The sequence below is a fragment of the Scardinius erythrophthalmus genome (genome assembly GCF_964197995.2).
Source record: "Scardinius erythrophthalmus genome assembly, chromosome: 2".
In the NCBI taxonomy this organism is placed as follows: domain Eukaryota; kingdom Metazoa; phylum Chordata; class Actinopteri; order Cypriniformes; family Leuciscidae; genus Scardinius; species Scardinius erythrophthalmus.
This window is the reverse complement of record NC_138222.1, coordinates 38,475,793-38,489,673: the sequence shown is the minus strand read 5'-3', so window position 1 is coordinate 38,489,673 and position 13,881 is coordinate 38,475,793. Positions and strand designations below refer to the sequence as shown.

General features: G+C 37.9%; 1 long non-coding RNA gene across 1 annotated transcript in view; it reads right to left on the bottom strand.

The window, feature by feature from the left end:
• The window catches only part of LOC308681037, a 37,449-nt gene extending 27,793 nt beyond the window's left edge, over positions 1-9,656 (bottom strand). Inside the window, exons 1-2 of the long non-coding RNA XR_014028975.1 lie at positions 9,590-9,656; positions 8,994-9,106 (exon numbers count right to left, since the gene is read on the bottom strand). This is a non-coding gene — a long non-coding RNA (uncharacterized lncRNA). The remainder of the gene's footprint in view (positions 1-8,993; positions 9,107-9,589) is intronic.
• Positions 9,657-13,881: the final 4,225 nt, after the last annotated feature.

Here is a 13,881-nt window from a genome sequence, read left to right as displayed (position 1 = left end):
ACCCCCTGGTAGCCTCAGAGCAGCTGCCTGGATTAACATTGTCAAAAAGCTTTTTTTACTCCCCCCATCGCTTCAACCTCTGGTGTGTATTTTATTGAGCCGTTCTCATCCCTCCCAACTGCATAAGCTGTGTTCAAAATGTATTTCCCCGCTCATTAAAACGGACAGGCATGCACACTACATACAGACACTTTCTTGTTCTGAGATCAGGCTATGAATGTTCTCTGAACTTACTTTTAAGTTTTCACAGAATGAACTTCATTAATATTCTATAACTTCGATAAGTAAAAAAAAATCCATCCACACTGTTTTTTTAATCGTTTGTCTTTGTGCAGGTTCATCAGACAGATGAACTTCTACACAGCCAAACAATTTTAAGATGCCTGAGGTAGTTTGGAACATGCATCTCCAGACCCTTTCTTTTGTTGCACTCCAGCTTTTTTGAACACAAGAACAGCCTCACCTGTCCTTAGTAAGTGTTGCATGTTGCCTTTAATAGCAGTATGGCTACAACGGTAGGGATGTTAAATACGGTTCAGTGGGCATATAATTTTGAGTTAAAAAAAATAAAAAATAATTATTCACAGAAAATGAACGTGTTAAATTGACGGCCCTATTAATAATACACTGTATGAATATACAAGAAAGCACAACTATTAAAAAAAATCACACAGTGTAGAAGCTTACCTAACAGGTTTCAAACCTTAATATACCTAATTTACTAACTAGAAAATTATAAAAACTGTGTGTATATTATAATATGCATATTATTTTTATCAATATTTACAATAGTTCTTAAACTGTATAGCATACAGTAAATACAGTTCCCTTTAGAACCAACTCTATGGAGCATCATCATATCTTGAGATAATTTAGATATTAATTCTTTACAGGATTAGAGTCTTTTTCATGTTGACATCTCTAAAACACTCAGTAGCTATTCAGTAATTTGTCTCTAGGCATGCACAAATACTATGGCTGAGGTAAAGTTGTGGACAGAAGAACTCTCTTGAGACTTACAAAGGCTACACTTATAGCATTGCACTTCTGGAATCCCATATGCTCATGCACACCTTAAATGTCTTCACTGATGATGACTTGCTAAACTCAGCCTCATGTGTAAAAATGCACCAGCACAAATCTTTCTAACACCAGGCAGACCTTTTCTTCAATGCATTAAGACCAAACTCCCTAAGCGCCCTCACAAGGGTACAGACAGCTCCCAGTACACTTCATGGGCTGTTTTCATCTTATCTCCCATCATACAGAGCAAATATCAAAAATGTGATTTGAATGTCAGGGAAAATTATCACTGAAGGACAAAGGAAAGAGGTTGGCTACAAAATGACAAACTCTTTCAAAAGCACATTCAGTTTTCTTTTATTGGAATCAAACGAGCCGTCTCCCCCTCTCTTTCCAGTATTCCCTTATGTGAAGACCTCATGACTGAGAGAGGGAGAGAGATGAAGAGAAAGTGAGGGAGGGAGAGAAAGCCCGAGCTTCTGCAGACAGTAGGCTAACAGCCCAGAAGGTTAATTGAAGTCTGGGAGAGTGACTTTGGTGGCCTATCTTTAACAGGATGACCTATAAATGTTTAAATGTTTGATTTCTGCTTAGCTATAGAAAAATGGATCTTGTGATCTTTTTTTGCATGGCTAATGTCCTTGGACAAGGACTTTGGACAGGTTATTGAGTTAGTGCACTAGATAAATCTGAACACCAGTCTTACATTACTCAACTAATGAGCTAATGAAATTTGAAAAATCAGTGCACTTCCTTCAGGGGATTGGACAGGAACCGAGACATTAGCAGGTGGCATGAAGATTGTTTGGAACTTTGAAAAATGCCCTGACTTATAGGGGAATCGGTCAACAGCGTTTCATCCATCAATGGGAACCTACAGATATTTCAAAGCCATGAAACTTCAGGCCTATCTGAGAATGAAATCTGCAGAGCATCCTAAATCTTTAAAAACTAATTTAGTTAATGACTTACCGCTGGCGATTAAAAGCTCTGCCTCCAGTTATACTGGCCTACTGATCAAAGTGTTTCATGATTTACTCTGCAGCATTTGTGTGTCCCTGCGTGTTTGAGTGTGCGCGGGCATAATCCTCCTTTTGCATCCTCGTCATTTGCGAGATAACCTTGTCATCGATCCGCAAAAAAATGCCTGTAGATGAAACGTGCATTCTTGAGTTCTCTTAATCAAGAAGCTTATTGATTATATGACTAATGATGGGCCATTAAGATATGGCTGAAATGAATGGTCTGTCGTATCATACTGAGCTCTCAGCTAATAGGATGTTTCAATCAAGAGATGTTCATGATATCGCTTCTGTTACAACTGCTCTCTAATTTTATCTGTTCTTTAAGATAAGTTAATGTCCTTGTTATGTCTAGAATGCTATTGATTTGCCACCGCTTGGGTATTACAACACTATTTCATCTCTTTTCCTCTGCACATAAAAGTATGATACGCTCTGGAGGGGGGCAGAAGCAGTGGACAGGTGTGCTAAATGACTGACCGAGCAAATGTTTCACTTCCTGTGCCTTTCATATTTTACAATGACTTTTCCATTTAGTTTTTATGTACTTGTGTTGTTTACCGTTTTACCATACCATTTCAGAGAGAAATGAAATTTAATTGAAACAAACACAGCTGAGAAAAAAAAATGCAGGTCAAAGAGGGTCAGGCAGTAAAATTAGAAAAATTAGTATCACATGGGCTGTAAGTTGACTGAGATGTGTATTGTGTTAGTTGTTATATATCTTTAAAAGGTAGTGCCAAAGCTAATGGTTTAAAAATGGGGTGTTTGGATTGGTTTGAGGCAAAATACATTTTAAGAAAATATATAATAAAATAAATAAAACTGAATATCTAAAATAAAATGGTACAAAATAATAAATAAAATAAAATAATAATAATAATATACATTATCTTTCAAAAGTTTGGGGTCAGTATGGTGTTTTTAAAGAAATTAATACTTTTATTCAGCAAAGATGCAAAAAGTGACAGACTTTCACATGTAACGTACACAGATGTCATGGTTCGGTACGTACCTCGGTTTGGGGGTCACGGTTCGATACGAGTTCGATGCATTTACATGTCATTTTCATTCGAAACTGTAAAGGTCTATTTTTATTTGTGTTCAGTCACAATAAAGAAAAAAACATTGTGCTTTTGTAAAATAAAGAAAACAAAAAGGATGTCATTTCGGTTTCTTTTTCCGTGAAGCTTGTGGAGCGCATCACAAAAATTAATTGAAACTCAGCGTATAGGCAACTAGCAAGCTCGTGCATGTCATCTGAACTCTTGTTTTGGGTTGGTGCACAGATAGTCTCTTCTTCTGCTCTTTTGCCAGTTGTGTCAGTTAGCAAGCAGCATTGTATTATTTTTTTTATATATTGGGTAGAGGAACCAAAAGAATATGAATCATATTAGTTGGCTTAATTTGTTTAGTAAATAGCAAATTTTCGGCTTTTCCCAAATCACGGAAGTGACCTTGACGTCCGGGTTAGCGGTAGCATAAGCCATCAGGCAAGTGTTAATCTAAATAAACTCCTGATGTACTTACAAACTTTTCAATGCCTCATTTCCATTGCCACGTTTCTTTTCCATTTACATATCCGACCGAACTACAAACCTTCCACTGATGTCTGTGAAAAAGGGATGCGCTCGACAAGCTCAACCCACTGCCTGTTTTCGCTTATCAGGTTGCGCAACACAGCTTTATAGGAGTTACTATATTTTGTTTAATATTTCACTAATTAGATACATTTACTTCATAATATATACTTCTCTTTTATCCCCATTATATTGTCTGTTGTCAGTGTTCCTTTGTCTGGACACAAACACTGTTTTCACACACTGCGTGGTATCGGTTGTTGGTATTGGAGCATTTTTATGGGTACGAGTACACAAGCGAAGTATTGGGCCCGATACGGATACGTGCATCCCTACCAGATGGCAAGACTTTGTTGACTTCTGCACTGGTGTGTTTGTGCAGAACGCCGGCCCTCCAGAGTGGTGTTGGGTTTCACAATACACAAAGGCCATAAGTGGTGTAAGTTTTGTTAAACGGAGAAGATTCAATAGCTTGAAGACGGGTTCAGCTACATCCCCGACCAGAAGGGAAGCACGACAGACATCCCAGGGGCGTGTGTGTAACCTTCACTTTCGAAGGGGCCTCTGACAGTTTCCACATGGTGTGAGGGGGTGTGCATGAAGCCGGTGAATGAAGACCACTACAAACATGATCCCAGATGCACTGCAGACCAGGTGTCAAACAGCCAGTACCCAGAACGCACCACTGCATGTCAGGGGACATCTATAGACTAGGATGAGGTGTTCAAATGAGTGTAAATCCGTCGATCATCTGAAGCATAGACTGAGATTTGTTGTACGCTTGATCTTGAACCAGTAATGAAACGAACAGAAAGAATAATGTTGAAAATGTCCATCCCGTGATCCCAAACAACTCCTGACCCCAGTGCATGTGTGCTAGAGTGCATCACCTGTCTGGGCTTCAGCTCAGTTGTCTATTCTGTCTGCATCTCTGCCACGTCCTTGTCTGCTACATCTCCCTCCCCGATCTTGGGTTCATGCGGCTATAATGGCAGGCGCATAAACAGAGTGTGCAGCTTGTCAGACCTAATGGTGCAATGTTAAAACATGAGGCCTCTTGGGGTCCATATAGCTTCGCACCCACAGACCATCAAACCCCCTGCCCTCAGCCAGCATTATGATCAAAAGCTTCACCTTGCAGCCGAAGGTGGAGAGAGGCAGAGGAGGGATGAGGAAGAGTCCTCATTATGGCTCTGAGACATCCATTTGGGCATTTTTAATATGTGTATCCTATTAAGCTCTTTAAGTGCTTTTTGATAATTGTGCTTTGTACTTTTACAGCACTCCAGTCTATTCCCAGTTCAATTTCCTCTTTTATCGGACGTTTGAAATATTGATCTCTGACAGATAAAAGCAAACACTATAATCTTGCTCCTGAGAGAGAGAAAGCGAGAGAAGGAGAGAGCGAGGCAGCGCTGTAGGAATGCACTGGGGACGTCTTTTCCTTCCAAACCCTCTTTGTTTTATTGCGTTTCTTTGTCAACAGAATTTGCTTACTGCTTACCGAGATGCTTATGTAAAGCACCTGCTCGCTGATGGCTCGTTGATATGACTGTCTCCCTCGGTCTCATTTACCTCTATCTGACTCTCTCTCTCACGCTCTCCGTCTCCCTTCATCCGCCCCCTCCCTCGTCCCCCATCAAATCCCACACACCCCCCTCGACATTTTGCGGAGCGGAGCGGAGGGGCGGCAGAGGTGCTTTCGATGATTGCCACAGCTTAAACGGCTGTCACGCCAGCCTGAATAAGCATGATTTATCCCCGTAGTGCTTTATGGAAGTTAGTGTTTTCTGTTAACCTGAGCTCTCAAATGCAGCTTGCTGCTGCCTGGCCGTCACATTAACCTGAATCAATCACATCTTGATTTTTCCATAAAAGAAAAGCCAGCTGTAAATAACTGGGTGGACGCCGTGCGAGGATGAATGCGCGGTGCGGCGTATGGCCGGCTGCTGCGGCTGCCACTCAGCACTCCAGCGGGGACTTATTACAGCGCTGCCGTTTCTCCACCGGGTCTTTTCTGGAGGCTAGGAGACACGCTGTTGGGGTCTCTTACTTACACATTTCACATTCACTCAGTAACTGTAAGGATGATGTGTTTCTGTCTCACTCCTCCTCAGAGCATCGTTCTTATGTGAGCATCTGTTAGCTGAGACTCACAACCCTTCTGACGACTCAGTGATCTCAGACTTTTGCAGTTCTGTCAGTTTTTTATTAGGTAGACAGCAGAGAAAGAAAAACCTAAAGCAGCTCTTCCATTTTTCTGCTGCCGTTTTCAGGCTTTTTAGCTTTCACAGACACTATTTAAGATTTACTGCAAACATTTGAGCATCCAACCCACTGTATTGACTCCGTTTGACAAGCGTAATCCTTCTCCTCTTCCCCGTCGTTTCCATCCCAAGATCAATCACCTCATCAATGCTGCCTGACTGCTATGAAGTGCAGGCAGGAGGTTCGATTCCTGCTCAGCACCCTTACGGACTTGCTATAATATAGAAATTGATTCATCTTCAAAGTTTTCTTAAGTGCTCGCCCTGGTGTTGGGGGATGTCACTGTTTTTGTGGAAACCAAAGTGGAACTTCTAAGAAAATAGCCCACACAAATGGATCACAACAACAACTAAAAGCTTCTCTGTAGCTGTGAGGTTTTTCTTTGTCTGAGATAGTCTGAGGTAATTAAATCATTTCACCAGCCATGATATCAACATATATGACAGACAGTTGCTATACTGTAGTGTGGGGCAAATATGAACCAAATATTGATAAAAGCGCAATAAAATCTTACAACATGGAATTGGATATATTTGAATAGGCATCCAGCAAAACAAGAAGATAATGAAATGAAAATATCTATATTACAATATAATTGCAATGTACAGTATTTGAATAATGAATTAAACAAATAATATATTGAATCATTTCATTTAAATAAAAAAAAATTTGAAAAATAAATCTCACATTCAAATATAAAAGCAATGAATCTGAATAGAATGGAGAAAAAAAAAAATATATATATATATGTAATTATGTGGGTAACCACATAAAGAAATTGTAAATAATATTCTGTGCAAAAGAGGAAGAGAAACAGAGAGAACGAGACACACTTTAGGTCATACATTCTCTTCAATTCTACTCGGTCCAGACAATAACTTATAGCTTTTCAAAATGCCTCTGACATATTCATAGACCCACAGCTCAACCCAGAGAATCGAGACTGTCAATTTTACTTTAGTCCCCTCTTTCATTCAAAGCATACAACTGAAATGGACATCTCCCTCTCCCTCTCTCTCTCTCTCACCTTGGGCCCAGTTGATGAGTACACATGTTCCTTATAAAGCAATCTCCACACGTGTATATCTCCACTGAGCCATATATTCACAGTATAGCCACATTGTGGACTCTAGTTCTTGCTAATATGCCTAGGTTAGCATTTGGAGAGCGAGTGTAGGGGTAGAGCTGCTGGTGCTAGTGTTTTGGGAAGTGTAGTAATTACTGTTCGGATGGTGTCAGCGACCTCCAGATTGCAGGATCTTGTCTCTTTTGTCTTGGCTGTGCCACTCTCTACACCGGCTGAAATTGTATCTATTCACTTTGGCTCTGTTAAAAAAATGCTGGTAGTATTGGGAGCCAGTGAGCCGTGATGGTAAGGGCTTCTTCTCTCGCCCAGTAAACACACACACACACACACACACACACACACACACACACACACACACACACACACACACTTTTAAATGTGAGGTTCATACAGAGCAGCTGGGCCACAGGGTATCAGAGGTTATTGAATATGTAAGTGTGTGTGTGTAGAAAGCTAGGGAGAAGTGAGGAAAAGGAAGAGAAAGCATGAAAGGAAGGAAACAGAAAGCAGCATGCTGTGTGTATAATTTGATGATTATCAGGTGAATGCCATGCCCCACCCGGACTATTGACAGGTGTCAGGTGACATGTAGACCGTGGCAGTATTTGTCAGCTGTCTCTCTGAGTATCTCTGGAGTCTTGAGTCATGCATGCACACACACACATCACACAAATATATTTAATTCAATCAGTCACTGTGTTTGCGCTTCCCCCTTAAAATTTCACACTCTACATCCTCACTGTTTTCCTTAACACAACGAGTCCGTACTGCCCGTTGCTTGTCTGTGGGACCCATAAAGATGCTTCCAGCCTGATACACCCCAGCACTTTGGCCTAAGTTAGCATGAGCGGTTAGCGTTTAGCGTCAACATGCTAATTGGTATTCTGCAGCGTGGTGGGAGGCTGTTCAGGATGTGGGAGAGTGAACCAGTGTTCGATCCTATAAGAACAAACACTCTGTTCCCTGCCCTGCTGTCAGAGCATGGCGATACGAAGGAGAACAGGACCTGACATTGCATACACACGATTCAGAATAGCTCAAACACACACCTACACCGTGGGGTTTAAAATGCATGCTGCTATTTATATCGTTGGATAGTAAATGGATTACTATTTCGTAATAGATTTTTCTAAACCTTTTTCATTTCAATGTTGGCCTGTTTGTATTTTATCACGGAATGAAATGTTAAATTCACTAATAAGTCTGTTAATTTTGTTTTCTGTTTGACCGGTTCAAAGCTATTTGTCACTCTCAAATAGCATTTTATAAGCAATGGTGACCATGAAGCACAGCACAAATTCTGAAATAATCCTTTAACCTTTTACAGGGACCGTAAATATGCATGGCACAAATCGATATCATTAGCTGCAACAAAATACATAAAATAAAATCAATGCTAATAAAGTGACATCAGTCATATACTCTGCTTCATTTCCACCCTTAGCCTTGCACCACGATTCCCATAATTCTTTGCGCTACCATATGCTACAGCATGGATCTTTTTCATTACAAGTGAGGTCGGGTCAATTAACAGAGCTGTTAACACTCTTTAGCTTAAGTTCACACAGCAGCCAGCTGCTATTACCATCCTATTCTTAAGTAAAAGGGTCCCTTTAATCTACTCTGTGTGAAGAGACAAACTCATTCAAAAAAACAAAAACAAAAAACTGTATAATGCTTCTCTTTTCAGAGAGGATGACCAAACAATATATGATTTAAAATAGATTGTATAATGTCCCACACTACCACAGTAAAAATATCACAAAAAACAGTAACAACATCTGCAAATCATTTAAAAATGCATGTAAGCAAATCCTCCATGTGATGATATTTCCAAAAAAACAGGGAGAAAAATATGGGTAAATATGTCATTGGTTCAAATGTGTTCAGATTTTCATGCAATGATCTTGTCAAGGCATTTCTGCATTGTGTTTTTTTTTTTCTTTTATGTTTGTGAGTGTATGTGAGAGTCTGTGTTTGTGAGTAAGGCAGTGTGCTTGTAGACCCTCATACCTGTGGGAACCCTGTGGAGCCCAGCGTGTTTCCTGCTCTTGAGTTTGAAGTGCTCTCCAGCTCAACCGTGGCCTCCGAAAATCATTAACACGCCTTTGTTTCCCAACGTCATCCTGCAAAAAAAGAGAATGAGAATAAGAGCAGGTTTTTTTTTTTAAAAATATAAAGGCAATCAAAATGAGTAGATGCTAGATGTTAAAGTGTTTAAATTCATGTCCTCGAAAGTAATAATTGAACAGGATATGATTTTCAGTCCTTAACAGTTTTTAATACCTTATTGCTGCATCATGCTTTGTGGAAATGACATTTCAAAAAAGTAAATTACACTTTTTATAAATCCAGATCATTTAAAACAAGTATGCATGTTATGTTTTCTTATGTGTAAGAAATGTGTAATTTCATTACACAAGATTTTATTTAAGCTAGTAGAAACATCCGAGGCCAAGATGCATGGCATGGCATTAAAATAAATGCAAAGACTGAATTTAAAGCAGTCATGGATTTATTATAGAGAGAGGGGTTAAAAGTGCTGCACTGTTAAATGTAATTTAATTTAGTAAATAAATAAAGGTTTAATCGATTTGTATAATACTTACATTTCTTACTGATTTAACCCTTTTTGATGAGAATAACTTCATAGTGTTTTGGTTTGTGAACAAAGAGAGAGATTTACGGTAAAGACCCTCCTCTTTTTGACGACATTCAAGCAGGAAACCTGCACAACGCGCACACACACACACACGTGCACACACACACATGCACACAAATGGACTCTAGGGGTTTTGTACCCATCATGCCAGTCTTGCATAAACATGCATACACTTTGGGAGTCGTGTAAATTGCCCTAGAAGGGAGGTCAACTAAGTGTAATTGTGCTGAAATTGGCCATGTATCCGCCCTGCCATTCCTCTGCCATTACTCCATTCACTACCTCTAAAATAAAAATCCCACAAACCTAGGTGAAGGAACACCGTAAAGAATCAATAAAAAAACTCAATTACAATTTTTTTTTTTTTTTACAAATATATATATTTTTTTTTAATCGTGCAATTGTCAATGTCTTTTGCATTATATTATGCAGTTTATAGGCTATTAGCTTTAAATACCTACATTATATTAAGCGAAAGACATAATGACCATAGTCTTTTTTTGCACTTCTTCTACATTCTTATTAATTTTTTTAAATGGCTGTAAATGTACATTTGACCAATAATCATCTTTTAGTCTATTTACAAAAATGAATTGTTTAAATTAAAACATATTTTAAACAAATATTGTGATGCATGTATTTTATTTAATACACAAATAGGTAATATATAATTTTGGTTTTCACCCACAAAACTGAAGCCGAATAAAATCAGCACAGGTGAACTGAAACTGAATTACTGTTTGTCCTACAAACCCAGAAATTTCACTCACTGTGCAGAATAACCCTTTATTTGATTTAAAGTGATATGTTATTTGTCTTTTCTCGAAGTTAAGCACATTCCCATCTGACAATGACATCTGTCTGCACTGCAGATTTAAAATGACATTAGCTGTATCCTCTCAGCTATGTGAGATTGGACACACGGCCGATAGACAGAACCCTCTCCTGACATTAAAGCTCTTTGTTTAAAAATAATAATAATAAATACATACATAAATTAATTCTATGTCTAAAGCAAGTCTCACTCGACATTTGAGAGTGCATGTGTGTGAAACCTAAAAAAAACACGCTGTTGAATTCGTAGTTAAAGTTATGCTGTGGACTGGAGTGCAACGCCTCCTAGTGGCAGCACATGGGAGCGCGACTCGTTTCTCCAGCCGTTCACGTGCGCGTTCGAAAAGACCGAGATCAAGAGCGAATTTCCATAAAGGCACGAGAGATCCCCGGTGCCGTTTATCTTTTGATCAGCTATGACTGATGCTCAGTTAATTCAAATATAACGTCCGGGGAGAAAGCTTCATTAATGTGCGTGTGTGCGTGTTTGTGTGAAGGAGAGATGCTGGAATGCAGATGTGAGAGGAATAGCAGGTAATTAGTAGATAAGAGTTCTCATTTGAGTGCAATACACACATCATACATAATAAAACGACTCGTGTTATTATTATTTTTTTATTTTACTTTTTTTAGATAGAATAGGCCTACCCAACAGAATATAGCCTCAATAGTAAGACCAAAAATAAATATTGTGTGAGGTTTAACGAGCTGAAGAGAACACTGTATGCGTGCGTAAGCTGGTATGAGATGTGTAGGTTTAACAAATGCTCGGTTCGCGAGAACAAGAGCTGAAAAAAAAAATAGATGAGCTGCAGATAATGATGCTGTGGTAGTATATATATATATATATATATATATATATATATATATATATATATATATATATATATATATATATATATATATATATAAATATATATATATATATATATATATATATATATGTATAATCGTTCATAAATATGTAAATTAATTAAAAAAAATTCCCACTAAATCACATCCAGAGAGTCTTAGGACTGTAGCAATAAAACCTTACTCTTCTAAGCAAGATTATAAATACGATAATAATAAAATTGTTATACATAGTGGCTAACTCTGAACAGGCTCTACCTTGGCTATTGAGCTATATTATGTTTTACTAGCCCTGAATCAGATTTATTTTTCATGTGTGCACTGCAGCAATTTTAAATGCAATTCTAATTAATTTAATTGATTTTTGACTTTCATGAATAATGATTGCTGAAGTTTTAAGAATTGTCAAACACTTTTGAATAAAGTATATCATCTCCTTAAGGCAGGTCATTTTCTGCTTTGGTTCTGTGTAAATATCATGCAGTAATAATAATAATTAAAAAAAAAATTAAGAACAGAATTTTTATTGATAATTTCATGTTCTCATTAATTGTTTCATTCATAACTGAATCATTAACATTCATAATTAAAACAATTTTATACTGTAATTTCTACATTTGTAATTCCTGTGTTAATGCATTTATGCCAACTGTCAGATACAGATACAACTTTGCAGTTTAAAGGTGACAAAAGCTTGTTGCTTTTATCGCAAATTAATGACAATGACAGGACACACACACACACACACACACGCATCACTCTCACGGCGTATGAGACAGAGACCCAGAACATTTTCATAATAAAAACTCAACTGGACAGTCTAATTATTAAGCACAAAAAAGTTCAAGCATTTCACAAAAGCTACAACTAAATGGAGTAAATTAGAATGTTGTCTGTCCCTAAATAGAGAATTAAAACTGTCAGAATTCCTGAAAAGAAAAAGAAAAGTCCTGACAATGTACAGAGTCAGCAAATGCTGCCTTGCCGTAGAGACATACAGACCTGGTTACTGCATACTCAACTACACACTACAAAACCATTTTCAGTTTATATTCACTACCTTTGATAAAAGTATCAATTAATTAATTATTATATATTTTCTAATTTCTTGCTATGAAACCCTATGTTTATCATTCCTAATAAAACTTCTTTAAATCATAATAAAAGGACGACTGTTGTTATTGTCAGTGGACACACTGTTTGCCGTTCCTCTTTATTACTTTTTGCTACCCCCTTCCCCCCCTCAGTCATTCTGACACTTTTAAATCTTTCACACACACTTAGTTACACATACGTACACACGCATTCACACTGTCTGTTTCACACACTTGTTAGCAGGATAAGTTATTTGAACACTGTACTAGGACCTGTTGACTGGAAGTGTGTCACTTTAACCCCTACTCACTCAAAACACACACATACACACACACACACACACTAAAGTGTCATCCCACTCACCGCGGTGGTCCACATGCTGTTGAGAGAGCACTGCAGAACCACTCCTGACACACACACACACACACACACACACACACTCGCTCACGCTCTCTATCTCTCTCTTGTAGCACAGGGGGTGTTAGTAGAGCTGTAAGAACATGAGAGTGATGGTAGTAGCAAAGACGATGTGTGTTTGTTTATGGATTAAAAGGATATTGTGGCAAACTCAGTGAGCTGTACATCATTATAATGAAGGGAGAGAAAATAGTCTATGAGTGTGTTATTCTGGAAAGGTGACACCAGTGAGAAAAAACTTCATTAGTTCCCAAAGCAGCAGAGTGGTTTAGACCATGAGCACACGCTGCTGGACAGTACACTAGCACACATATGCGTATTTTTATCCTTTAGGAATGTGCCAGCTATTTCGTGAGTGTTACTAAATGTTCGTACTACACGTGTTCACAAAAAGAAAAAGAAAAAAAAGACCTTTTTACATTTGGTGTAATCTGGATGTCTTGTTATCTTTTAGAGCAAATTTAGTCTCCAATGTGTGTGTGTGTGTGTGTGTGTGTGTGTGTGTGTGTGTGTGTGTGTGTGTGTGTGTGTGTGTGTGTGTGTGTGTGTGTGTGTGTTTTTCTCAGAAAGTTTGTTTACAAGCACTTTAAATGTTGTTTTAAAAATGTTGTTCAGTCGAACTAAAGCAATAATTTGTCATGATTTAACTAATAAATAATGAGAATGCAAAAAGGACCAAATATATTTTTATAACTAAAAATATATCATGTTAACATGTTATATATGTTTGGCATTTATTTGCTGAAAATACAGTAAAAATAATATAGTAAGAGATATCATTATGCTGATTTGGTGCTCAAGAAACAGGTCTCGTTATTATTCATGTTGAAAACGTAATGTTTTGCTTATATTTTTGTGGAAACTATGATACTTTTTCAAGATTTTTGATGAATAGAAAGTTCAAAAGAACAGAATTGATTTAAATAGAAATCTTTTGTAAGATTATAAATGTCTTTACTGTCACTTTTGATCAATTTAACCGTACATTACAACACTAGTGTATACAATATATACACACGCATAACTTTTTGCGTTATTGTA